Source organism: Pongo pygmaeus, chromosome 6 (genome assembly GCF_028885625.2).
Source record: "Pongo pygmaeus isolate AG05252 chromosome 6, NHGRI_mPonPyg2-v2.0_pri, whole genome shotgun sequence".
Lineage (NCBI taxonomy): Eukaryota > Metazoa > Chordata > Mammalia > Primates > Hominidae > Pongo > Pongo pygmaeus.
Window position 1 is genome coordinate 25972005 of NC_072379.2, and position 27292 is coordinate 25999296.

General features: G+C 59.8%; 2 pseudogenes; one reads left to right on the forward strand and one right to left on the reverse strand.

The window, feature by feature from the left end:
- Positions 1-10736: 10736 nt before the first annotated feature.
- Positions 10737-18608, forward strand: LOC129041476 (putative uncharacterized protein FLJ44672; annotated as a pseudogene).
- A 1926-nt stretch (positions 18609-20534) lies between these two features.
- LOC129041477 (protein capicua homolog) lies at positions 20535-24738 on the reverse strand (annotated as a pseudogene).
- Between the last annotated feature and the right edge of the window lie 2554 nt (positions 24739-27292).

Consider the following 27292-nt stretch of genomic DNA (forward strand, 5'->3'; position numbering starts at 1 on the left):
GAGAGGGGACTTCCCTCAGCGTTAGAGTGGACCTTCCTCAGCGTGAGAGAGGACCTCCCTCAGCGTGAGAGTGGACCTCCCTCAGCGTGAGAGAGGACCTCCCTCAGCGTGAGCGAGGACCTCCCTCAGCGTGAGATAGGACCTCCCTCAGCGTGAGAGAGGACCTCCCTCAGCGTGAGAGAGGACCTCCCTCAGCGTGAGAGAGGCCAGTGTGAGGCAGGGGCTCACACCTCTGGGCAGGGTGCCAGAGGCATGAGTTGGGCCTCAACAGGCCAGCATAAGGGAGGACCACTCAGCGTGAGAGAGGTCCTCAGAGAGGTCGGCTCCCACGCTGAGAGAGGTACTCTGAGAGAGGTCTTCTCTCACGCTGAGAAGTCTTAGTGTGAGAGAGCTCCTCTCTCAGCGTGAGAGAAGACCTCTCTAAGCGTGAGAGAGGCCAGTGTGAGGCAGGGGCTCACGCCTCTCGCAGGGTGCCAGAGGCATGAGTTGTGCCTGAACAGGCCAGTGTGAGGGAGGAACTCTCTAAGCGTGAGAGAAGTCCCTGAGAGAGGTCCTCCCTCACGGTGAGAGAGGTCCTCTGAGAGAGGTCCTCCCTCACGCTGAGAGAGGTCCTCTGAGAGAGGTCCTCCCTGACGCTGAGAGAGGTTCGCTGAGAGAGGTCCTCCCTCACGCTGAGAGTGGTCCTCTGAGAGAGGTCCTCCCTCACGCTGAGAGAGGTCCGCTGAGAGATGTCCTCCCTCACGCTGAGAGAGGTCCTAGCTTGAGAGAGGACCTCTCAGCGTGAGAGGGGTCCTCTCTCAGCGTGAGAGAAGCCAGTGTTAGGCAGTGACTCACGCCTCTGGGCAGGGTGCCAGAGGCATGAGTTGGGCTCAATAAGCCAGCGTGAGGGAGCGCCTCTCAGCGTGAGAGAGGTCCTCTGATAGGTCGTTTCTCATGCTGACAGAGGTCCTCTAAGAGAGGTCCTCCCTCACGCTGAGAGAGGACCTCTGAGAGAGGTCCTCCCTCGCGCTGAGAGAGGTCCTAGCGTGAGAGGGGACTTCCCTCAGCGTTAGAGTGGACCTCCCTCAGCGTGAGAGAGGACCTCCCTCAGCGTGAGAGTGGACCTCACTCAGCGTGAGAGTGGATCTCCCTCAGCGTGAGCGAGGACCTCCCTCAGCGTGAGCGAGGACCTCCCTCAGCGTGAGATAGGACCTCCCTCAGCGTGAGAGAGGACCTCCCTCAGCGTGAGAGAGGCCAGTGTGAGGCAGGGGCTCACGCCTCTGGGCAGGGTGCCAGAGGCATGAGTTGGGCCTCAACAGGCCAGCGTGAGGGCGGACCACTCAGCGTGAGAGAGGTCCTCTTAGAGGTCGTCTCCCACGCTGAGAGAGGTCCTATGAGAGAGGTCTTCTCTCACACTGAGAAGTCCTAGCATGAGAGAGCTCCTCTCTCAGCGTGAGAGAGGACCTCTCTAAGCGTGAGAGAGACCAGTGTGAGGCAGTCGTCTCTCACGCCTCTGGGCAGGGTGAGAGAGGCATGAGTTGGGCCTCAACCGGCCAGCGTGAGGGACGACCTCTCTCGCCGTGAGAGAGGTCCTCTGAGTGAAGTCATCTCTCACGCTGAGAAAGGTCCTCTGAGAGAGGTCTTCCCTCATGGTTAGAGAGGTCCTCTGAGAGAGATCCTCCCTCACGGTGAGAGAGGTCCTCTGAGGGAGGTCCTCCGTGACAGTGAGAGAGGTCCTCTGAGAGAGGACCTCCCTCACGCTGAGAGAGGTCCTCTGAGAGGTCGTCCATCACGCTGAGAGAGGTCCACTGAGATAGGTCCTCCTTCACGCTGAGAGAGGTCCTCTGGGAGAGGTCCTCCCTCACGCTGAGAGAGGTCCTCCCTCACGCTGAGAGAGGTCCTCCCTCACGCTGAGAGAGGTCCTCTGACAGAGCTCCTCCCTCACGCTGAGAGAGGTCCTCCCTCACGCTGAGAGAGGTCCTCTGAGAGAGGTCCTCCCTCACGCTGAGAGAGGTCCTCTGAGAGAGGTCCTCCGTCATGCTGAGAGAGGTCCTCTGAGAGAAGTCGTCCCTCATGCTGAGAGAGGTCCGCTGAGACAGGTCCTCCCTCATGCTGAGAGATGTCCTCTGAGAGAGGTCCTCCCTCATGCTGAGAGAGGTCCTCTGAGAGAGGTCATCCCTCACGCTGAGAGAGCTCCTCTCTCAGCATCAGAGGGGAACTCTCTCAGCGTCAGAGGGGAACTCTCTCAGCGTGAGAGAGAACCTCTGTAAGCATGAGAGGTGCCAGTGTGAGGCAGGGGCTCACGCCTCTGGGCAGGGTGCCAGAGTCATGAGTTGGGCCTCAACAGGTCAGCGTGAGGGAGGACCTCTCAGCGTGAGAGAGGTCCTCTGAGAGGTCGTCTCTCATGTTGAGAGAGGTCCTCTGAGAGAGGTCCTCGCTCACGCTGAGAGAGGTCCCCTGAGAGAGGGCCTCCCTCACGCTGAGAGAGGTCCTCTGAGAGAGGTCCTCCCTCACGCTGAGAGAGGTCCTCTTAGAGAAGTCCTCCCTCACGCTGAGAGGTACTGCCTCACGCTGAGAGAGGTCCTCTGAGAGAGGTCCTCCCTCACGTTGAGAGAGATCCTGTGAGAGAGGTCCTCCGTCACGCTGAGAGGTCCTCCGAGAGAGGTCCTCCCTCACGCTGAGAGAGGTCCTCTTAGAGCGGTCCTCCCTCACGCCGAGAGAGGTCCTCCCTCACGCCGAGAGAGGTCCTCTGAGAGAGGTCCTCCCTCACGCCGAGAGAGGTCCTCTGAGAGAGGTCCTCCCTCACGCTGAGAGAGGTCCTCCCTCACGCCGAGAGAGCTCCTCTCTCGGCGTCAGAGAGGACCTCTCTCAGCGTGAGAGAAGACCTCTCTCAGCATGAGAGGCGCCAGCGTGAGGCAGGGGCTCACGCCTCTCGGCAGGGTGCCAGAGGCATGAGTTGGGTCTCAACAGGCCAGCGTGAGGGAGGACCTCTCTCAGCGTGAGGGTAGAACTCTCTCAGTGTGAGACGGGACCTGTCTCAGCGTGATGGGGGACCTCTCTCAGCGTGAGACAGGACTTCTCTCAGTGTCAGAGAGGCCGGTGTGAGGCAGGGGCTCAGGCCTCTTGGCAGGGTGCCAGAGGCAAGAGTTGGGCGTCAACAGGCCAGCGTGAGGGAGGACCTCTCAGCGTGAGAGAGGTCTTCACTCACGCTGAGAAGTCGTAGCGTGAGAGAGGTCCTCTCTCAGCGTGACAGAGGACCTCTCTCAGCGTCAGAGAGGCCAGTATGAGGCAGGGGCTCACGCCTCTGGGCAGGGTGCCAGAGGCATGAGTTCGTCCTCAACAGGCCAGCGTCAGGGAGGACCTCTCTGAGCATGAGAGAGGTCCTGTGAGAGAGGTCCTCCCTCACGATGAGAGAGGTCCTCTGAGAGAGGTCCTCCATCACGCTGAGAGAGGTCCTCTGAGAGAAGTCCTCCCTCACGCTGAGAGAGGTCCCCTGAGAGAGGTCCTCCGTCACGCTTAGAGAGGTCCTAGCGTGAGAGAACTCCTCTCTCACCGTGAGAGAGGACCCTCTCAGCGTGAGAGAGGCAAATGTGAGGCAGGGGCTCATGCCTCTGGGCAGGGTGCCAGAGGCGTGAGTTGGGCCTCAATAGGCCAGTGTGAGGGAGGACCTCTCAGCGTGAGAGAGGTCCTCTGAGAGGTCGTTTCTCACGTTGAGAGAGGTCCTCTGAGAGAGGTCCTCGCTCACGCTGAGAGAGGTCCCCTGAGAGAGGGCCTCCCACAAGCTGAGAGAGTTCCTCTGAGAGAGGTCCTCCCTTGCGCTGAGAGAGGTCCTCTTAGAGAAGTCCTCCCTCAAGCTGAGAGAGGTCCTGCCTCACGCTGAGAGAGGTCCTCTGAGAAAGGTCCTCTCTCACGCTGAGAGAGGTCCTGTGAGAGAGGTCCTCCGTCACGCTGAGAAAGGTCCTCCGAGAGAAGTCCTCCCTCACTCTGAGAGATGTCCTCTGAGAGAGGTCCTCCCTCACTCTGAGAGAGATCCTCCGAGACAGGTCCTCCCTCACGCTGAGAGAGGTCCTCCGAGAGAAGCCCTCCGTCACGCTGAGAGAGGTCCTCTGAGAGCAGTCCTCCCTCACGCTGGGACAGGTCCTCTGAGAGAGGTCCTCCCTCACGCTGAGAGAAGTCCGCTGAGAGAGGTCCTCCCTCAGGCTGAGAGAGGACCTCTCTCAGCCTGAGGGAGGAACTCTCTCAGCGTGAGGGAGGACCTCTCAGCGTGAGAGAGGCCAGTGTGAGGCAGGGGCTCATGCCTCTGGACAGGGTGTCAGAGGCATGAGTTGGGCCTCAACAGGCCAGCGTGAAGGAGGACATCTCTCAGCGTGAGAGAGGAACTCTGAGAGAGGTCCTCCCTCACGCTGAGAGATGTCCTCTGAGAGAGGTCCTCCCTCACGCTGATTGAGGTCCTGTGAGAGAGGTCCTTCCTCACGCTGAGAGAGGTCCTAGCGTGAGAGAGGACCTCTCTCAGCGTGAGGGAGGACCTCTGTCAGCGTGAGGGAGGACCTCTCTCAGCGTGAGGGAGGACCTCTCTCAGCGTGAGGGAGGACCTCTCTCAGCGTGAGGGAGGACCTCTCTGAGCGTGAGGGAAGACCTCTCTCAGCGTGAGGGAAGACCTCTCAGCGTGAGAGAGGCCAGTGTGAGGCAGGGGCTGACGTCTCTGAACAGGGTGCCAGAGGCATGAGTTGGGCATCAACAGGCCAGCGTGCGGGAGGACCTCTCAGCGTGAGAGAGGTCCTCTGAGAGGTCGTCTCCCACGCTGAGAGAAGTCCTCTGGGAGAGGTCTTCTCTAACGCTGAGAAGTCCTAGCGTGACAGAGCTCCTCTCTCAGCGTTAGAGGGGACCTCTCTCAGCGTGAGAGAAGACCTCCTTCAGCGTGAGAGAGGCCAGTGTTAGGCAGGGGCTCACGCCTCTGGGCAGGGTGCCAGAGGCAGCAGTTGGGCCTCAGCAGGCCAGCGTGAGGGAGGACCTCTCTCAGCGTGAGAGAGGTCCTCTGAGAGAGGTCCTCTCTCACGCTGAGAGAGGTCCTCTGAGAGAGGTCATCCCTCATGCTGAGAGAGGTCCTCTGAGAGAGGTCCTCCCTCACGCTGAGAGAGTTCCACTGAGAGAGGTCCTCCCTCAAGCTGAAAGAGGTCCTCCCTCACGCTGAGAGAGGTCCTCTGATAGAGGTCCTCCCTCACGCTGAGAGAGGTCCTGATAGAGGTCCTCCCTCAAGCTGAGAGAGGTTCTCCCTCACGCTGAGAGAGGTCCTCTGAGAGAGGTCCTCCCTCACGCTGAGAGAGGTCCTCTGAGAGAGGTCCTCCCTCACGCTGAGAGAGGTACTCCCTCAAGCTGGCCTGTTGAGGCCCAACTCATGCCTCTGGCACCCTGCCCAGAGGCGTGAGCCACTGCCTCACACTGGCCTCTCTCACGCTGAGAGACGTCCTCCCTCACGCTGAGAGAGGTCCTCCCTCAAGCTGAGAGGTACTCCCTCAAGCTGGCCTGTTGAGGCCGAACTCATGCCTCTGGCACTCTGCCCAGAGGCATGAGCCACTGCCTCACACTGGCCTCTCTCACGCTGAGAGAGGTCCTCCCTCACGCTGAGAGAGGTCTTCTCTCACGCTAGGACCTCTCTCAGCGTGAGGGAGGACCTCTCTCAGAGGACCTCTCTCAGCGTGAGGGAGGACCTCTCTCAGAGGACCTCTCTCAGAGTGAGGGAGGACCTCTCTCAGAGGACCTCTGTCAGCGTGAGGGCGGACCTCTCTCAGAGGACCTCTCACAGCGTGAGGGAAGAACTCTCTCAGAGGACCTCTCTCACGCTGAAAGAGGTCCTCCCTGACGCTGGCCTGTTGAGGCCCAACACATGTCTCTGGCACCCTGCCCATAAGCGTGAGCCCCTGCCTCATACTGGCCTCTCTCACGCTGAGAGAGGACCTCTCTCACGCTGAGAGAGGTCCTCTCTCACGCTGAGTGAGGTCCTCTCTCACGCTGAGAGAGGACTTCTCTCATGCTAGGACTTCTCAGCATGAGAGAAGACCTCTCTCAGAGGACCTCTCTCCGCGTGACAGACCACCTCTCAGAGGACCTCTCTCACGCTGAGATGTCCTCCGTCACGCTGGCCTGTTGAGGCCCAACTATTTTCTCTGGCACCCTGCCAAGAAGCGTGAGCCCCTGCCTCACACTGGCGTCTCTGACGCTGAGAGAGGTCCTCTCTCACGCTGAGAGAGGTCCCATCTCACGCTGAGAGAGGTCTCGTCTCACGCTGAGAGATTTCTTCCCTCACGCTGAGAGAGGACCTCTCTCAGCGTGGGGGAGGACCTCTATCAGAGGACCTCTCTCAGCGTGAGGGAGAACCTGTCTCAGCGTGAGGGAGGACCTCTCAGCCTGAGGGAGGACCTCTCTCAGAGGACCTCTCTCAGCGTGAGGGAGGACCTCTTTCAGCGTGAGGGAGGACCTCTCTCAGTGGACCTCTCTCAGCGTGAGGGAGGACCTCTCTCAGAGAACCTCTCTCAGCGTGAGGGATGACCTCTTTCAGAGGACCTCCCTCACGCTGAGAGAGGTCCTCCGTCACGCTGGCCTGTTGAGGCCCAACTCATGCCTCTGGCACCCTGCCCAGAGGGGTGAGCCCCTGCCTCACACTGGCCTCTCTCACGCTGAAGGAGGTCCTCTCTCACGCTGAGAGAGGAGCTCTGTTACGCAAGGACTTCTCAGCGTGACAGAAGACCTCTGTCAGAGAACCTCTCTCAGCATGGGAGACGACCTCTCAGAGGACCTCTCTCACGCTGAGAGGTCCTCCCTCACGCTGCCCTGTTGACGCCCACCTCATGCCTCTGGCACCCTGTCCAGAGGCGTGAGCCCCTGCCTCACACTGGCCTCTCTCACGCTGAGGTCCTCCCTCACACTGAGAGAGGTCGCTCTCAGCGTCAGGGAGGACCTCTCTCAGAGAACCTCTCTCAGAGTTCCTCCCTCACGCTGAGACAGGTCCTCCCACACGCTGGCCTGTTGAGTCCCAACTCATGCCTCTGGCACCCTGCCCATAGTCGTGAGCCCCTGCCTCATAGTGGCCTCTGTGACGCTGAGGGAGGTCCTCTCTCACGCTGAGGGAGGTCCTCTCTCACGCTGAGGGAGGGCCTCTCTCACGCTGAGGGAGGTCCTCTCTCACGGTGAGGGAGGTCCTCTCTCACGCTGAGGGAGGACCTCTCTCACGCTGAGGGAGGACCTCTCACGCTAGGACTTCTCAGCGTGAGAGAAGACCTCTGTCAGAGGACCTCTCTCCGCGTGAGAGACCACCTCTCAGAGGACCTCTCTCACGCTGAGATGTCCTCCGTCACGCTGGCCTGTTGAGGCCCAACTCTTGCCTCTGGCACCCTGCCAAGAAGCGTGACCCCCTGCCTCACACTGGCCTCCCTGACGCTGAGAGAGGTCCTGTCTCACGTTGAGAGAGTTCCCCTCTCACGCTGAGAGAGGTCCTCTGAGAGTGGTCCTGCCTCACGCTGAGAGAGGTCCTCCATCATGCTGAGAGAGGTCCTCTGAGAGAGTTTCTCCCTGACGCTGAGAGATGTCCGATGAGAGAGGTCCTCCCTCACGTTGAGAGAGATTCTCTGAGAGAGGTCCTCCGTCACGCTGAGAGAGGTCCTCTGAGGGAGGTCCTCCGTCACGCTGACAGAGGCCCTAGCATGAGAGAGGACCTCTCTCAGCGTGAGAGTGGACCTCTCTCAGCGTGAGAAGACCTCCATCAGCGTGAGAGAGGACCTCCCTCAGCGTGAGAGAGGACCTCCCTCAGCGTGAGAGAGGACCTCCCTCAGCGTGAGAGAGGACCTCCCTCAGCGTGAGAGTGGACCTCCCTCAGCGTGAGAGAGGACCTCCCTTAGTGTGAGAGAGGACCTCCCTCAGCGTGAGAGAGGCCAGTGTGAGGCAGGGGCTCACGCCTCTGGGCAGGGTGCCAGATGCATGAGTTGGGCCTCAACAGGCCAGCGTAAGGGCGGACCTCTCAGCGTGAGAGAGGTCCTTTGAGAGGTCGTCTCCCACGCTGTGAGAGGTCCTCTGGGAGAGGTCTTCTCTCACGCTGAGAAGTCCTAGTGTGATAGAGGACCTCTCTAAGCGTGAGAGAGGCCAGTGTGGGACAGTGGCTCATGCCTCTGGGCAAGGTGCCAGAAGCATAAGTAGAGCCTCAACAGGCCAGCGTGAGGGAGGACCTCTCTCACCGTGAGAGAGGTCCTCCCTCACGCTGAGAGAGGTCCTCTGAGAGAGGTCCTCCCTCACGCTGAGACAGGTCCTCTGAGAGAGGTCCTCCCTCACTCTGAGAGAGATCCTCTGAGAGAGGTTCTCCCTCACGCTGAGAGAAGTCCTCTCTCACGCTGAGAGAGGTCCTCTGAGAGAGGTCCTCCCTCACGCTGAGAGGTCCTCCCTCACGCTGAGAGAAGTCTTCCCTCACGCTGAGAGAGGTCCTCCCTCACGCTGAGTCAGGTCCTCTGAGAGAGGTCCTCCCTCACGCTGACAGAGGTCCTCTGAGAGAGGTCCTCCCTCACACTGAGAGAGGTCCTCTGAGAGAGGTCTTCTGTCACGCTGTGAGAAGTCCTCTGAGAGAGGTCCTCCCTCACGCTGAGAGGGGTCCTCTTAGAGAGGTCCTCCCTCATGCTGAGAGAGGTCCTCTGAGATAGTTCCTGCCTCCCGCTGAGAGAGGTCTTCTGAGAGAGGACCTCTCCCAGCGTGAGAGAGGTCGTCTCCCAGCATGAGAAAGGCCAGTGTGAGGCAGGGGCTCATGCCTCTGGGCAGGGGGCCAGAGGCATGAGTTGGGCCTCAGCAGGCCAGCGGGAGCGAGGACCTCTCAGTGTTAGAGAGGTCCTTTGAGAGGTCGTCTTTCACGCTGAGAGAGGTCCTCTGAGATAGGTGTTCTCTCACGCTGAGAAGTCCTAGCGTGAAAAATGTCCGCTCTCAGCGTGAGAGGGGACCACTCTCACTGTGAGAGAGGATAGTGTGAGGCAGGGGCTCACGCCTCTGGGCAGGGTGCGAGAGGCATGAGTTGGGCCTCAACAGGTTAGCGTGAGGGAGGACCTCTCTCAGTGTGAGAGAGGTCCTCTGAGAGAGGTCCACCCTCATGCTGAGACAGGTCCTCTGAGAGAGGTACTCCCTGACGCTGAGAGACGTCCTCTGAGAGAGGTCCTCCCTTACGCTCAGAGAGGTCCTCTGAGAAAGGTCTTCCCTCACGCTGAGAGAGGTCCGCTGAGAGAGGTCCTTCCTCACGCTGAGAGATTTCCTAGCGTTAGAGAGGACCTCTCCCAGCGTGAGAGAAGACCTCTCCCAGCGTGAGAGAGGACCTCTCTGAGCGTGAGAGAGGCCAGTGTGAGGCAGGGGCTCATGCCTCTGGGCAGAGTGCCAGAGGTATGAGTTGGGCCTCAACAGGCCAGCGTGAGGGAGGACCTCTCAGCGTGAGGGAGGATCTCAGCGTGAGAGAGGCCAGTGTGAGGCAGGGGCTCACGCCTCTGGGCAGGGTTCCAGAGGCATGAGTTGGGCCTCAACAGGCCAGCGTGAGGGAGGACCTCTCTCAGCGAGAGAGAGGTCCTCTGAGAGAGGTCCTGCCTCACGCTGAGAGAGGTCCTCTGAGAGAGGTCCTCTCTCGCGCTGAGAGAGGTCCTCTGAGAGAGGTCCTCTGAGAGAGGTCCTCCCTCACGGTGAGAGAGGTCCTCTGAGACAGGTCCTCCCTCGCGCTGAGAGAGGTCATCTGAGAGAGGTCCTCCCTTGTGCTGAGAGAGGTCCTCTGAGAGAGGTCCTCCCTCATGCTGAGAGAGGCCAGTGTGAGGCATGGGCTCACACCTGTGGGCAGGGTGCCAGAGACATGAGTTGAGCCTCAACAGGCCAGCGTGAGGGAGGACCTCTCAGCGTGAGAGAGGTCCTCTGAGAAGTCGTCTCCCATGCTGAGAGAGGTCCTCTGAGAGAGGTCTTCTCTCACGCTGAGAAATCCTAGTGTGAGAGAGCTCCTCTCTCAGCGTGAGAGAGAACCTCTCTCAGCGTGAGAGAGGCCAGTGTGAGGCAGGGGCTCACGCCTCTCGCAGGGTGCCAGAGGCATGAGTTGTACCTGAACAGGCCAGCGTGAGGGAGGACCTCTGTAAGCGTGAGAGAGGTCCCTGAGAGAGGTCGTCCCTCATGGTGAGAGAGGTCCTCTGAGAGAGGTCCTCCCTCACGCTGAGAGATGTCCTCTGAGAGAGGTCCTCCCTCACGCTGAGAGAGGTCCGCTGAGAGAGGTCCTCCCTCACGCTGAGAGTGGTCCTCTGAGAGAGGTCCTCCCTCACTCTGAGAGAGGTCCTCTGAGAGAGGTCCTCCCTCACGCTGAGAGAGGTCCGCTGAGAGATGTCCTCCCTCACGCTGATAGAGGTCCTAGCTTGAGAGAAGACCTCTCTCAGCGTGAGAGGGGTCCTCTCTCAGCGTGAGAGAGGCGAGTGTGAGGCAGGGACTCACGCCTCTGGGCAGGGTGCCAGAGGCATGAGTTGGGCCTCAATAAGCCAGCGTGAGGGAGGGCCTCTCAGCGTGAGAGAGGTCCTCTGAGAGGTCGTCTCTCACGCTGACAGAGGTCCACTAAGAGAGGTCCTCCCTCACGCTGAGAGAGATCCTCTGAGAGAGGTCCTCCCTCACGCTGAGAGAGGTCCTCTGAGAGAGGTCCTGCCTCACGCTGAGAGAGGTCATCCATCACGCTGAGAGAGGTCCTCTTAGAGGTCCTCCCTGACACTGAGAGAGGTACGATGAGAGAGGTCCTCCCTGACACTGAGAGAGGTACGATGAGAGAGGTCCTCCCTCACGCTGAGAGAGGTCCTCTGAGAGAGTTCCTCCCTCACGCTGAGAGAGGTCCTAGCGTGAGAGAGGACCTCCCTCAGCGTGAGAGTGGACCTCCCTCAGCGTGAGCGAGGACCTCCCTCTGCGTGAGAGAGGACCTCCCTCAGCTTGAGAGAGGACCTCCCTCAGCGTCAGAGAGGCCAGTGTGAGGCAGGGGCTCACGCCTCTGGGCAGGGTGCCAGAGGCATGAGTTGGGCCTCAACAGGCCAGCGTGAGGGCGGACCTCTCAGCGTGAGAGAGGTCCTCTCCCACGCTGAGAGAGGTCCTCTGAGAGAGGTCTTCTCTCACACTGAGAAGTCCTAGCATAAGAGAGCTCCTCTCTCAGCGTGAGAGAGTACCTTTCTAAGCGTGAGAGAGACCAGTGTGAGGCAGTGGCTCACGCCTCTGGGCAGGGTGAGAGAGGCATGAGTTGGGCCTCAACAGGCCAGCGTGAGGGAGGATCTCTCTGACCGTGAGAGAGGTCCTCTGAGAGAGGTCCTCCCTCACTCTGAGAGAGGTCCTCCCTCACTCTGAGAGAGGTCCTCTGAGAGAGGTCCTCCCTCACTCTGAGAGAGGTCCTCTGAGAGAGGTCCTCCCTCACTCTGAGAGAGGTCCTCTGAGATGTCCTCCGTCACGCTGAGAGTGGTCCACTGAGAAAGGTCCCCCCTCACGCTGAGAGAGGTCCTCTGGGAGAGGTCCTCCCTCACGCTGAGACAGGTCCTCTGGGAGAGGTCCTCCCTCGCGCTGAGAGAGGTCCTAGCGTGAGAGAGGACCTCTCCCAGCGTGACAGAGGACCTCTCCCAGCGTGAAAGAGGACCTCTCCGAGCGTGAGAGAGGCCAGTGTGAGGCAGTGGCTCACACCTCTGGGCAGGGTGCAGAGGCATGAATTGGGCCTCAACAGGCCAGCATGAGGGAGGGCCTCTCAGCGTGAGAGAGGTCTTCAGAGAGGTCGTCTCTCACGCTGAGAGAGGTCCTCTGAGAGCGGTATTCTCTCACGCTGAGAAGTCGTAGCGTGACAGAGGTCCTCTCTCAGCGTGAGGGAAGACCTCTCTCAACGTGAAGGAGGAACTCACTCAGCATGAAGGAGGACCTCTGTCAGCGTGAGGGAGGACCTCTCTCAGAGGATCTCCCTCAGCGTGAGGGAAAACCTCTCTCAGAGGACCTCTCTCACGCTGAGAAAGGTCCTGCCTCACGCTAACCTGTTGAGTCCCAACTCATGCCTCTGGCACCCTGCCCAGATGCATGAGCCCCTGCCTCACACTGGCCTCTCTCACGCTGAGAGAGGGCCTCTCTCACGCTAGGACTTCTCAGCATGGGAGAAGACCTATCTCAGAGGACCTCTCTCAGCATGAGGGGCGACCTCTCAGAGGACCTCTCTCAGCGTGAGGGAGGACCTCTCTCAGAGAAACTCTCTCACCGTGACTGAGGACCTCTCTCAGAGGACCTCCCTCAGCGTGAGAGATGACCTCTCAGAAGACCTCTCTCATGCTGAGAGGTCCTCCCTCATGCTGGCCTGTTGAGGCCCAACTCATGCCTCTGGCACCCTGCCCAGAGGCGAGAGCCCGTGCCTCACACTGACCTCTTTCACGCTGAGAGAGGTCCTCTCTCACGCTGAGTGAGGTCCTCTCTCACGCTGAGTGAGGTCCTCTCTCACGCTGAGTGAGGTCCTCTCTCACGCTAGGATCTCTTTCAGCGTGAGGGAGGACCTCTCTCAGAGGACCTCTCTCAGCGTGAGGGGAACTCTCTCAGAGGACGTCTCTCAGCGTGAGGGAGGACCTCTCTCAGAGGACCTCCCTCAGCGTGAGGGAGGACCTCTCTCAGCGTGAAGGAGGACCTCTCAGTGTGAGGGAGGACCTCTCTCAGAGTACCTCTCTGAGCGTGAGAGAGGACCTCTCTCAGAGCACCTCTCTCAGAGCTCCTCTCTCAGCATGAGAGAGTACCTCTCTCAGAGGACTTCTCTCAGCGTGAGGGAGGACCTCTCTCAGAGGACCTCTCTCAGCGTGAGGGACGACCTCTCTCAGAGGACCTCTTTCACTCTGAGAGAGGGCCTCTCTCACGTTGGCCTGTTGAGGCCCAACTCATGCCTCTGGCACCGTGCCCAGAGGCGTGAGCCCCTACCTCACACCGTCCTCTCTCACGCTGAGAGAGGTCCTGTCTCACACTGAGAGAGGTCCTGTCTCACGCTGAGAGAGGTCCTCTCTCACGCTGAGAGAACTCCTTTCTCACGCTGAGAGAGTTCGTCTCTCATGCTAGGACGTGTCTCAGCATGAGGGAGGACCTCTCTCAGCATGAGGGAGGATCTCTCTCAGCATGAGGGAGGACCTCTCTCAGCATGATGGAGGACCTCTCTTAGAGGACCTCTGGCAGCATGAGGGAGGAACTCTCTCAGAAGACCTCTCTCAGCATGAGGGTGGACCTCTCTCAGAGGACCTCTCTCAGCGTGAGGGAGGACGTCTCTCAGAGGACCTCTCTTAGTGTGAGGGAGGACCTCTCTCAGAGGACCTCTCTCACGCTCAGAGAGGTCCTCCCTGACGCTGGCCTGTTGAGGCCCATCTTATGCCTCTGGCACCCTGCCCAGGGGCGTGAGCCCCTGCCTCACACTGGCACCTCTCATGCTTAGAGAGTTCCTCTCTCACGGTGAGAGAGTTCCTCTCTGACGCTGAGAGAGGAGTTCTCTCAGCGTGAGGGAGGAGTTCTCTCAGCGTGAGGGAGGACCTCTCTCAGAAGACCTCTCTCAGCATGAGGGAGGACATCTCTCAGAAGACATCTCTCAGCGTGAGGGAGGACCTGTCTCAGCGGACTTCTCTCAGCGTTAGGGAGGACCTCTCTCCGAGGACCTCTCTCAGCGTGAGGGAGGACCTCTCAACGTGAGGATGGACCTCTCTTAGGGGACCTCTCTCAGCGTGAGGGAGGACCTCTCTCAGAGGACTTTTCAGCGTGAGAGAATACCTCTCTCAGAGGACCTCTCTCAGCGTGAGAGACGACCTCTCAGAGGACCTCTCTCACGCTGACAGGTCCTCCCTCACGCTGGCCTGTTGTGGCCCAACTCATGCTTCTGGCACCCTGCCCAGAGGCGTGAGCCCCTGCCTCACACTGGCCTCTCTCACGCTGAGAGAGGACCTCTCTCACGCTGGGAGAGCTCCTCTCTCACGTGGGGAGAGGTCCTCTCTCACGCTGGGAGAGGTCATCTCTCACGCTGAGAGAGGTCCTGTCTCACTCTAGGACCTCTCTCAGCTTGAGGGAGGACCTCTCTCAGAGTACTTCTCTTAGCGTGAGGGAGAATCTCTCTCAGAGGACCTCTCTCAGCGTGAGGGAGGACCTCTCTCCGCGGACCTCTCTCAGCGTGAGGGAGGACCTCTCTCAGAGGCCCTCTCTCAGCGTGAGGGAGGATCTCTTTTTGAGGACCTCTCTCAGTGTGAGGGAGGAAATCTCTCAGATGAGCTCTCTCTCCGTGAGGGAGGACCTCTCTCAGAGGACCTCTCTCACGCTGAGGGAGGTCCTCCCTCACGGTGGGCTGTTGAGGCCCAACTCATGCCTCTGTTACCCTGCCCAGAGGCGTGAGCCCCTGCCTCACACTGGCCTCTCTCACGCTGGGAGAGGACCTCTCTCATGCTAGGACTTCTCAGCGTGATAAAATACCTCTCTCAGAGGTCCTCTCTCAGCGTGAGTTCCCCTCACACTCTGAGAGAGGACCTCTCTCATGCTAGGACTTCTCAGCGTGAGAGAAGACCTCTCTCAGAGGACCTCTCTCAGTGTGAGGGACGACGTCTCTCAGAGGACCTCTCTCAGTGTGAGGGAGATCATCCCTCAGAGAACCTCTCTCAGTGTGAGGGACGACCTCTCTCAGCATGAGGGAGGACCTCTCTCAGCGGACCTCTCTTAGCGTGAAAGACGACCTCTCAGCAGACCTCTCTCACACTGAGAGGTCCTCCCTCACTTTGGCCTGTTGAGGCCCAACTCATTCGTCTGGCACCCTGACCAGAGGCGTGAGCCCCTGCCTCACACTGACCTCTCTCACGCTGAGAGAGGTCCTCTCTCACGCTGGGAGAGGTCCTGTCTCACGCTGGGAGAGGTCCTCGCTCAGAGGATCTCTCTCAGCGTGAGGGAGGACCTCTCTCAGAAGACCTCTCTCAGCGTGAGGGAGGACCTCCCGCAGAGGACCTCTCTCAGCGTGAGGAGGACCTCTCTTGTAGGACCTCTCTCAGCGTGAGGGAGGATCTCTCTCGGAGGACCTCTTTCAGCGTGAGGGGGGACCTCTCTCAGAGGACCTCTCTCAGCGTGAGGGAGGACCTCTCTCAGAGGACCTCTCTCAGCGTGAGGGAGGACCTCTCTTAGGGTGAGGAGGGACCTCAGCGTGAGGGGGGACCTCTCTGAGAGGACCTCTCAGCGTGAGGGAGGACGTCTCTCAGAGGACCTCTCAGCGTGTGGGAGAACCTCTTCCAGAGGACCTCTCAGCATGAGAGACGACCTCTCTCAGAGGACCTCTCTCAGTGTGAGAGACAACCTCTTAGAGGACCTCTCTCATGCTGAGAGGTCCTCCCTCACGCTGTCCTGTTGAGGCTGAACTCATGCCTCTGGCACCCTGCCCAGAGGCGTGAGCCCGTGCCTCACACTGGCCTTTCTCACGCTGAGAGAGGTCCTGTCTCACGTTGAGAGTTGTCCTCTCTCACGCTTAGAGAGGTCTTGTCTCACGCTCCGAGAGGTCCTCTCTCACGCTCTGAGCGGTCCTCTCTCATGCTCAGAGAGGTCCTCTGTCACTGTAGGACCTCTCTCAGCATGAGGGAGGACCTCTCTCAGGGGACCTCTCTCAGCGTGAGGGAGGACCTCTCTCAGAGGACCTCTCTCTCGCTGAGAAGTCCTCCATCACGCTGGCCTGTTGAGGCCCAACTCACGCCTCTGGCACCCGGTCCAGAGGCGTGAGCCCCTGCCTCACACTGGCCTCTCTCACACTGAGAGGTCCTCCCTCACGCTGGCCTGTTGAGGCCGAACTCATGCCTCTGGCACCCTGCCTAGAAGCGTGAGCCCCTGCTTCACACTGGCCTCTCTCCCGCTGAGGGAGGACCTCTCTCACACTTAAAGAGGTACTCTCTCACACTTAGAGAGTTCCTCTCTCACACTTAGAGAGTTCCTCTCTCACGCTGAAAGGACTTCTCTCACGCCGAAAGTGGTACTCTCTCACTCTAGGACTTCTCAGCGTGAGAGATGACCTCTCTCAGAGGACCTCTCAGCGTGAGACGACCTCTCAGAGGACCTCTCTCACGCTGAGAGGTCCTCCCTCACGCTGGCCTGTTGAGGCCGAACTCATGCCTCTGGCACCCTGTCCATTGCTGGGAGATGTCCTCCCTCATGCTTGGAGAGGTCCTCCCTCCCGCTGGGAGAGGTCCTCCCTCACGCTGGCCTGTTGAAGCTGAGTTCATGATTCTGGTGTCCTCTCCAGGCCCTTCCCCTGCCTGTTGGCTGGCGGCCTCTAGAGGCACAGCCTCTACTTCATCAGTGGGCCCTCCAGGCCCACCTCTTGCCTCGCTGTGGCCCCCTCGGGCGAGGCTCCCGCCTCGAGGCAACTTTGCAGGCTTAGCTGCTGCCTCGCAGAGGCCCTCCGGAGGCTAAGCTCATGCATCACGGCGGCCTCTCCCGGCCTGACGTTTGCTCCTTTGCATGCGCTCCAGGCCCTGCACTTCCTCCAATCGGCCTCTCCAGGCCCAGCTCTTCCTCCCAGCAGCCTGTGCAGGCCCAGGCTGTCATCAAGTTGGCCTGTCCAGGGCCAGCTCCTGCCTCCCGGTGGCCTCTGCAGGCCCGGGGTGGCCAACTTGAGGATGACTTGGGCCTGTAGAGGCCGCCGGGAGGAAGAGATGGGCATGGAGACTCCGACTGGAGGAAGTGCAGGGCCTGGAGCGCATGCAAAGGAGCAAACACCAGGCTGGGAGAGGCCACCATGACGCATGAGCTTGGCCTCCAGAGGGCGTCCGCGAAGCAGGGGCTGGGCCTGGAGGGGCCACCAGAGTCACGAGCTGGGCCTCAACAGGCTAGCGTGATGGAGGACCTCTCTCAGTGTGAGAGAGGCCAGTATGAGGCAGGTGCTCACGCCTCTGGGCAGGGTGCCAGAGGCATGAGTTGGGCCTGAACAGGCCACCGTGAGGGAGGAGCTGGGCCGCACGGGGGCTGCCGGGAGGCAGGCAGGGACTTGGTCCCAGGAGGCCGCTGTGGGGCGAGAGCTGGGCCTGGAGGGTCCCTGGGAGGCAACAGCGGGGCCTGCAGAGGCTCTTCTCCAGCCAGAGCTGGGCCTGTACAGGCCACCGGGACGCAGGACGTGGGCCTGAAGAGCTTGGCTGCAGAAACTTTGGGGCCTACAACCACCGGCAGAAGCTGAGCCAAAAGAGCTTGCTTGCTGGGAGGCAGTAGCTGGGCTGGGAGACGCAGCCAGGAGGAACAGCTGGGCCTGCAGAGGCCGCCATGCAGGAGGCAGAGGCTGGGCCTCCTCAAGTCGGCCTCTCCAGACCCACTTGCAGCCTCCCGGCGTCCTCTCCGGGCCCAGTTCTTCCTCCTGGCTGCGTCTCCAGGCCCGATTCTGGCCTCCCAACAACCTCTTTGGACTCAGCTCCCGCCCAGCTCCCAGCGGCCCTGGTAGGCCCACAACTTCCTGAAGCCAAGCTCCCCAGGCCCAGCTCAGGCCTCACGGTGGCCTCTCCAGGCTCAGCTCCTGCCCTCCGACGGCGTCTCCAGGCCCCAAACGGCCTCCGGTCCGTGGGCTCCTCTAGGCCCAGCTTGGGCCTCCCGGCGGCCTCTGCAGGCCTAAATCGTCCTGAAGTCGGCCTCTCCAGGCCCAGCTCCGGCCTCCCGGCGGCCTCTCCAGGTGCAACGTGTCCTCAGCGAGGGCCCCTCCGGGGCCAGGTCCTGCCTCCTGTCGGCCTCTAGAGGCCCGGCCTCTACCTCACAGTGGGCCCTCCAGGCCCACCTCTTGCCTGGCACCGTGGCCTCCTCGGGCCAGGCTCCCGCCTCTGGGTGGCCTCCGCAGGCCCAGCTCCTGCCTCCCGGAGGCCAAGCTGGGACGTCACGGCGGCGTTTCGCGGCCTAGCATTTGCTCCTTTGCATCCGCTCCAGGCCCTGGACTTCCTCCAGTCAGCCTCTCCAGGCCCAGCTCTTCCTCCTGGCGGCCTCTGCAGGCCCAGACTGCCCTTGAGTCAGTCTCTCAGGGCCAGCTCCAGCCTCCCGGCGGCCTCTGCAGGCCCAAGTCGTCCTCAAGTTAGCCTGGAAGTGGGCCTGGAAGAGCTGTAAGTCAGCCTTCCCAGGCCCAGCTCCGTCCTCTTGGCGCCTCTCCAGGTGCAAAACTTCCTCGAGTCAGCCTCTCCAGGCCCAGCTCCTCCTGCCTCCCAGTGGCCTCTTTCGGCCCAGCCCAGCTCATGGCTCTTGGCGGCCTTCCCTGGCCCTGCTTTTGACTTTCGGTGGCCTCTTCAGGCCCAGAACTTGACCTCCAGTCGGCCTTTGCAGGCCCAGCCTCCTGCCTCCCAAAGGCCTGCACGGGCCCAGCCTCGGCCTCACAGCGGCCTCTCCACACCCAGCTAGCTCTCGCCTCACTGCGGCCTCCCCAGTCCAAAGCTCCTGCCTTTCGGCTGCTTCGGCAGGCCCAGTTCCCGCCTGCCAGTGGCCTCTTTAGGCCCAGCTCATTCCTCACAATGGCCTTTCCAGGCCCCGTTTTTCCCTTCCGGCAGCCTCTTGGCCTCTAATTTTTTTATGTTTTGTGTATAAATCCCAAAATATGGAATTTTGGAATATTTTCACCATTATATAAATATTTTGGTAGGTAATTTATTTGGAGTGAGTTTCTGCACCAAGCCCAAATTTTTTATTTTATTTTCCTTATTATTTGGTGTTAAACAGGTTAAATGATGGTCATGGCAACTTTTTGACACAATAAGAAATATTGCCCATGATCAACGTGTTCTGTTCTGGGGAAGGGGGCAAAGGCAGGGTGAATCACTGTCTTAAAAAGTACAACTCAAGTTGGGAGTGCAGAGGGAATGGGGAGAAAACGCTCCCGCTGCCTGTGTCGAAGTGCAGGAGCCCCCACCCCCATACTCACCTGAGTCCAGCCCCTCTGGGGAAAGAAGGGGTGCATGAACTCCCCCTATTCCACAGGCACCTCCCTGTGGCCCAAGGCCCTCTTCACACTCCATCTTATAGCCCCAGCAGGAGCTATTTTCCAAAAAGTGAAAAGCTCTGAAGGTCCCACACTTCATGGTATGTACAGGGGCTTGGAGGAGGGAAACTGCCCAGCTTTCCCCCGGCACAGCTGCAGGGGTAGGGGGTATATATAAGAGGAGCAGGCCTTGGCCAGGCGTGGTGGCTCACGCCTGTAATCCCAGCACTTTGGGAGGTGGAGGCAGGCAGATCACGATGTCAGGAGATCAAAATCAGCCTGGCCAAGGTGGTGAAGCCCCGTCTGTACTAAAAATACAAAAATTAGCCAGACGTGGTAGCGTGCACCTGTAATCCCAGCTACATGGAAGGCTGAGGCAGGAGAATGGCATGAACCTGGCAGGAAGAGGTTGCAGTGAGCCAAGATCGCACCACTGCACTCCAGCCTGGGCAACAGAGCAAGACTCCGTCTCAAAAAAATAAAAAAATAAAAAAGAGAAGCAGGCCTTATTCCATCCCAAACTGAAAGGATTAAATGGCTTTACCCGGGAGAAGATAACCATTCTGCCCTCCATTGCTACCCCCACATACTGTCCATGTTCTCAGGGGGTACTGTGAGTCCTGGGATCTTCTTTGGGGTCGCCCACATGCCTGTGGTAGTTATGGAGGGACCCAGGTGTTGAGGCAGGGCTGGGGTGTCCCCTTCCAGCCAGGCTGTCCCCCAACTCTGGGGCAGAGGCAGTGGCAGGGCAGCCAGGGTTGCGCCAGAGCCTGAGCAGGGTGAGGTGGGGTCAGGCAGGGCTGGTAGTCAGGGCAGGGGCAGCAGCAGTGGACCTGCTATGCACACATCTTCTTCTCCAAGGTTTGTGTGCAGAACATCCTTCCTATGCTGCCCCAGCAGCTTCAGTTGGCACCTGCCCCAGTCCAGCCTCTGGGACCCATGCAGCAGCTCCCAGCAGCCCTGCACCCACCATCAGCATGTTTCACTTGGAGATGAAGATCCGTGAGGTGCCCAGAAGATCATGCAGTCATCAGTCCCACGGAGCAGCCCACGAGGCTGAGGCTCCTCCCATTGGACCGCCCCCCAACTGGCACCACTGCTGCCCCTGCCCCTACTCTCAGCCTCACGTGACTCTCGGGCAGAGGCAGTGGTGGGGCAGCCAGGGCAGCATCAGAGTCTGAGCCAGGTGAGGTGGGGTCAGGACCCCTGCAGGGCTGGGAGTCAGGGCAGGGGCAGAACAAACCTTGGAGGGGAAGATGTGTGCATAGTGGGCCTGGAGGGTGGCTGTGGCCTAGTGGACAGGAAGAAGCAGTGGGCCTGGAAGAGCTACATGATCAGGGCTGGCACTGGTCCAGGGCGCATGCAGTGAAGAGGACAGCACCTTCTCAGTCTCCAGTTCCCTGAGCCCGTCCTCAGCTTCTCCACCTGTACAGGCAAAGGGGAAGCTGTCCCCATCACACATGGCACACTTGGGGGTGTTGGGCTTTGGGCTACAGCTGGAGCATCTTCTCATCTTGCATTTGGGTGTGGTGGGGTCCTCCAGTGCGGGATCCATGTCCGTGGGGTTCCTTCTGCCCTGACCCCCAAAGCCCAGTCAGTTTCTCCTCTTCAGGCTCTGCCCCCCGGGTGGCTCAGCCCAGCCCCTGCCTAGGAAAGCCTTAGTGTTGGGAGGCACGGCGATGACTGAGGGGCCTGGTAGCTCCAGGTCGCCCACACTTTCAGGTCTCTTGCACCAGAAGGTGGCAGGATCAATTGGGAGGAAACAGGTCACCTTGGAAGGCGTCCCTGGGCCCCCATCCCCAGGGGTAGGGGCTGTAGGGGGCCCGCTCTGCTGCCCTAACCAGACTCCTGGGCTTTGAAGGCTCCTGGGCCCAGTAAGAAGGAGGTGGGTGCCAAGGTTGAGGAGGAAGCATCCGAGTATGTGTAGGAGGAGGACGGGGTGGGACCATAGACTTTGCCAAAAACTGCAGGTGGATCAGGGGACCCTGGGGGCTCAGGATCCATCAAGGGGCGGCAGGAATAAAGGAGGAAGGAATGACAGGTGCAAATACCTTCCCTCCAAAGCCCTTGTTGCCCTCTGGCTCCTCCCGAGAGCTGTCCCCACTCTCAGTCGGTCACCCACTCCTTGAACTTGAGATCAGTGTCAGTGGTGCTAAAGCCGTCATCAGCAATGACATCATCACCCCCTCCTCCTCATGGATGACCATGTGCTCTTTGTCACTCACTATGTCCTCACTGGCCATGTGCTGGGAATGAGCAGCTCAGGTGGGCAGCAGCAGGGCTGCCCACTGGTCACCTCCCTCACCAGGGGCTGCAAAGTGGCCTGGAGCTCCATACTGAGTAGAAGGCTTCGGGCCAGAGTACGATGCAGTGCCAGACACCACCTGTGTCAGTTCCTGTAGTGCCTGATGATCTATTTCCCTGCTGTCCAGGCTGTGTACCCCCCTGTAGGAGAAGGCTTGGGCCAGGCTGAGCCAGGTTCCCTGACTATGTGCAGCCGTTCTGCCCCACAGAAGCTGCTCCTTGGTATCCCAGCTCTGGAGTGTCTGGGCTGCAACTGATAGGAGTTCAGAGGACACCCCAGGGGCAGTGGCAGTGCCCGTCTCTGATATGCTCTGCTCCCATGAGCCCTTGTACACTCCTGCTAGCGCCTGGCTCGTGGGCTTGGCCTCTGAGCTGGACTTCTTTCGGTCCTTGTTGCAAGTGGGCCACCTTCACCTGGAAGGCCAGGTCGTGGTACTTCTGCATCTCATTGGGCCCCAGGGTGTACCACTGCTCACTCAGGATCTGGCTGACGGTCCGGTTGTCCTGGTTGGGGTGACCGTGGTGCACCCTGCCAGGGCCTGGTGCTGCTTGCTGAAGATCATGACCGCCACTCATGGGCCACCGGATGTGGCCCTTGTCCCATTTGTTGGGGCTGCGTCCATCCTTCTCAGAAGATGAGTCCTGTTCCTTGCGCAGGGCACTGAGGGACTGGGCCTGACATCATCTGAGTGGTAGAGGCAACTGGGTGTCAGGAGACATGACGGAGAGGAAAGCATCATCGTGGTCATTCTCTGTCTCACTGTCCAGCAGGAACTCCCATGAGGAGCCCAGGGCTCCTCCTCCATGGTGGGAGGTGGGCCCTTACCAGGTTCCACCACCCCCAAAGTGTGTGGGGTTCCGGGCCCTGGGCTTTCAGGGCAGGTGGCTCCAGGGGGCCGCCCAGGGTCAACACTCCCTGTCCCACCTGGTGGACGCTCATGAGCAACAGCTGCCTACTTGGCAGGTTGTTTGCTCTGGTTGGAGGCCACTGAGTGACTGGCAGGTTTCTGGGCCTCGTGTGGCTGCAGGGAGGGGTCAGGAAGGGGACGGAGTACCAGGGGAACACAGCCAAAAAGTGAGGTTCCACATTCCTCCACACGAATATGCTGACACCGCGGGAGGCCTCACTGGATGCAGGCCTGTGGGCCGAGTACTTGGTCTGGGCAGGGGGTTCCTGGCAGGGGCTTACACCTCCTCAGCCCCCTCCTCAGCCAAGGTGGCTTGGGCCCAGAGAAGGGGGGGTTGGAGAGGAGCAGAAGGCCAGGCCTCAAGTTTTGGGGGTTTTTTTGGTTTTGTTTTTTGTTTTTGAAATGTAGTTTGACTCTTGTCACCCAGGCTGGAGTGCAGTGGCACAATCTCAGTGGCCTTAATACCTGGCTAATTTTTTGTATTTTTACTAGAGGTGGGGTTTCGCCATGTTGGCCAGGCTGGTCTTTACCTCCTGATCTCAGGTGATCCACCCACCTCGGCCTCCCAAAATGGGATTACAGGCATGAGCCACCGCTCCCAACTTCATTCATTTTTACTTGAAAAACTCCCTTAAGCATTTTTTTAAGGTAAACCTAGTGGTCCTGGTGGCCGCCGTGACACATGAGCTTGGCCTCCGGAGGGCCTCCGCGAGGCACGAGCTGGGCCTGCGGAGGCCGCCCCGAGGAGGGAGCCTGGCCCGAGGAGGCCACGGCGAGGCAAGAGGTGGGCCTGGAGGGCCCACTCTTGAGGTAGAGGCTGGGCCTCTAGAGGCCGCCAGCCAACAGGCAGGGGCTGGACCTGGAGAGGCCACCAGAGGCATGAGCTGGGCCTCAACAGGCCAGCACGAGGGAGGACCTCTCTCAGCGTGAGAGAGGCCAGTGTGAGGCAGGGGCTCACACCTCTGGGCAGGGTGCCAGAGGCATGAGTTGGGCCTAAACGGGCCACCGTGAGGGAAGAGCTGGGCCGCTTGTGGGCTGCTGGGAGGCAGGCAGGGACTTGGCCCTGGCAGGCCACCGTGGGGTGAGAGCTGGGCCTGGAGAGGCCCCTGGGAGGCAAGAGCGGGGCCTGCAGAGGCTGTTCTCCAGCCAGAGCTGGGCCTGTACAGGCCACCAGGAGGCAGGAGGTGGGCGTGAAGAGCTTGGCTGGAGAAAGTTTGGGGCCTCCAAAGGCTGGCGGGAGCTGGGCAGGAGCTGAGCCAAAACAGGTTGCTTGCTGGGAGGCAGGAGCTGGGCCGGGAGACGCAGCCAGGAGGAACAGCTGGACCTGGAGAGGCCGCCTTGTGGGAGGCAGAGGCTGGGCCTCTAGAGGCCGACGGGAGGCAGGAGCTGGCCCCGGAGGGGCCCTCGTTGAGGACGCGTTGCACCTGGAGAGGCCGCTGGGAGGCCGGAGCTGGGCCTGGAGAGGCCGACTTCAGGACGACTTGGATCTGCAGAGGCCGCTGGGAGGCCCAAGCTGGGCCTGGAGGAGCCCACCGACAGGAGGCCGTTTGGGGCCTGGAGATGCTGTCGGAGGGCAGGAGCTGAGCTTGGAGATGCTACCGTGAGGCCTGAGCTGGGCCTGGGGATCTTGGCTCGAGGAAGCTGTGGGCCTACCAAGGCCTCCAGGAGCTGGGCAGGAGCTGAGTCCAAAGAGGTTGTTGGGAGGCAGGAGTCGGGTCTGGAGATGCAGCCGGGAGGAACAGCTGGGCCTGAAGAGGCCGAATGGAGTAAATTCAGGGCCTGGAGAGGATGGGGCCCCACTCCTCTGACTGCAGCAGAGGAGCCTCTGCCTCCCTCCTGGTGGCCTCTCCAGGCCCAGCTCTTCCTCCTGGCTACGTCTCCAGGCCCAACTCCTACCTCACAACCAATGACCTCTTTTGTCTCAGCTCCTTCCAGCCTTTGTAGGGCCAAAACTTTCTCCAGTCAAGCTCTTTAGGCCCACCTTCTGCCTCGTGGTGGCCTGCACAGACCCAGCTCTGGCTTGAGAAGAGCCGCTGCAGGCCCCACTCCTGCCTCCCAGGGGACTGTCCAGGCCCAGCTTTTGCCTCATGGCACCTTCCCGGAGCCCAGTTCCTGCCTGCCTCCTGGCAGCCCCGACAGGCCGATCTCCTCCCTCACGGTGGCCTCTTTAAGTCCAACTCATGCCTCTTGCAACCCGCCCTGGTGTCAGCTCATGCCTCACACTGGCCTCTCTAGGCCAAGGTCCTCCCTCATGCTGGCCTGTTGAGGCCCAGATCATGCCTCTCGTGGCCTCAGCAGGCCCAGCTCCTGCCTGTTGGCGGCCTCTACAGGCCCGGCCTCTACCTCATGGTGGGCACCTCCAGGCCCAGCTCCCACCCAGCTCCTGGCGGCCTTTGTAGGCCGAAAACTTCCTCAAGTGAAGCTCTCGAGGCCCAGCTCGGGCCTCACTGTGGCCTCTTCAGGCTCGGCTCCTGCCCTCTGGCAGCGTCTCCAGGCCCCAGACTCTCCAGTCAGCTTCTCGAGGCCCAGCTTGGGACTCCTGGCGGCCTCTGCAGACCCAAATCGTCCCGAAGTTGTCCTCTCCATTTCGAGCTCCAGCCTCCCCTTGGCCTCTCCAGGCACAGCACGTCCTCCATGTGGCCCCTTCAGGGCCATCTCCTGCCTCCCATTGGTCTCTACAGGCCCAGCCTCTGCCTCCTTCATGGCTGCCTCTCCAGGCCCAGCTGTTCCTCCCAGGTCTGTCTACAGGCCCAACTCCTGCCTCACAACACACAACCTCTTTTGACTCAGCTCCTGCCCAGCTGTCCTAAGCCTTTGTAGGCCCAAAAACTTTCTGCAGCCAAGCTCTTTAGGCCCACCTTCTGCCTCACGGTGGCCTGTAGAGACCCAGCTGTGGCTTGAGAACAGCCTCTGCAGGCCCTGCTCTTGCCTCTGAGGGGCCTCTCCAGGCCCAGCTCTCACCTCACTGTATCTTCCCGGGGCCTAGTTCCTGCCTGCCTCCCAGCAGCCTTGACAGGCCCAGCTCCTCCCTCAGAGTGGCCTGTTCAGGCCCAACTTATGCCTCTGGCCACCTTCCCGGAGGTGTGAGCTCCTGCGTCATGCTGGCCTCTGTAGGCTGAGGTCCTCCCTTATGCTGGCCTGTCGAGGCCCAGCTCATGCCTCTCCTGGCCTCTCCAGGCCCAGCCCCTGCCTGTGGGTGGCGTCTAGAGGCCCAGCCTCTACCTCGCAGTGGGCCCTCCTGGCCCACCTCTTTCCTCACCGTGGCCTACTCAGGGCAAGCCTCCTACCTTTTGGCAGGCTCTGCAGACCCAGCTCCTGCCTCCCAGTGGCCTCTGTATGCCAAGCTTATACCTCACAGCAGCCTTTCCAGGCCTAGTGTTTGCTCCTTTGCATCCTCTCCAGGCCCTGAACTTCCTCTAGTACACATCTCCAGGCCCAGCTTTTCCTTCCAGCAGCCCCTGCAGGCACAAGTCGTCCTCAAGTTGCCCGCCCCAGGCCCAGCTCTTGCCTCTCGGCAGCCACTCCAGGTGCACAACTTCGTCATGTCAGCCTCTCCAAGCCCAGCTTCTCCTGCCTCCCAATGGCCTCTTTAGGCCTAGCCCAGCTCATGCCTCTCAGCAGCCTTCCCAGGCCCAGTTTTTGACTTTTGTCTGCCTCTTCATGCCCAGAACTGGACTTCCTGTCGGCCTCTCCTGGCCCAGCCTCCTGCATCCTGAAGGCCCGTACAGACCCTGCCTCTGCCTCATAGCTGACTCTCCACACCGAGCTCTTGCCTCACTGTGACCTTCCCAGTCCAAATTCTTGTGTTTCAGCAAGTTCGACAGGACCAGCTCCTGCCTTCAAATGGCCTCTTTAGGCTTACCTCATTCCTCTCAACAGCCTCTTGAGGTCAAGTTTGTTCATTTTTCAGCTTCTGTAGGCCCAGAACTTTCTCAAGTCTGCCTCTCCAGGTCCAGTTGCTGTCTCCAGGCATCCACTTCTTCCCCTTCTCTTCCTACATTTTGTGTCTAAAGGTTCAGCTTTTGCCTCACAATATCCTCTTTGGATTAGCTCCTGTGCAGCTCCTTGCCTTTGTAGACTCAAATCTTTCTCAAGTCGAGTACTCCGGTTTCACTGCCTTCCTGGTGTCTCCCTGAACAGGCCCAGCTTTTGCCTGACAATTGCTTCTCCAGGCTGCCTCAACAGACCCAGCTCTTGCCTCACACTGGCCTCTCTAAGCCCAGCCGCTGCCTCTCACTGTCCTCACCTGGCTCATCTCTTTCCTCACATCTGCCTCCCAAGTCCCAGCTCCTGTCTCACTGTGGTCTCAGTGATAGCAACTCCTTTCTCATGATGGCCTCTTCTGGCCCATCTTCGGCTTCATACTGGCCAGTCGAACCCATGATGGCCTCTTCTGGCCCATCTTCGGCCTCACAGTGACCACTGGAACCCGTCATCTGCCTCATCATGGCCTCTTCTGGCTTTGCTTTTGCCTCGTAGTCACCTCTTCCAGATCCCACTCTTTAGTCTTTAATGGTCAACAGCATGAAGGAGCCTAAAGCTTCCCTGGACTCTCATTTGTTGGTAACTTCACTGCACAGCAGAGTGCCTTAGCAAAACACCTGTCTCTTCTTTTAACCTTAACAGTGGATTTCTGACAAATTTATAATAAATTCTGCCTGCGTGGTTTCATAATGATGTTTGTTTTATTTAGTGTCTCATAGTTTTTCTTGTCTTCTTTAGGTGGGAGTCAGAATGAGCCTCTGCTTGGACCCTTTTTCTTTGCTCTGGACATGGTAGCTTCTCACTTCATGTCTTCTATATTTACATTTTTTACAGTTATCTTTTTTTGTTTTGTTAGGGTCTTGCTCTGTCACCCAGGCTGGAGTGTAGTCGTGTGATCATGGCTCACTGCAGCCTTGGCCGTTTGGCCTAAAGTGATTCTCCCAACTCAGCCTCTTGAGTAGCTGATACTATAGGCACATGCCACAATGCCTGGCTAATTTCTAATTTTTTCTGAGAGGTTGGTTCTCACTTTGTTGCCCAGGCTGTTCCCAGACTTTTGGACACAAGCAATCCTTTTGCCTGAGCCTCCCAAAGTGCTGTGATCACAAGCATGAGCCACCATGCCTGGCCTGCTATTTGCTTGTCATGAACTATT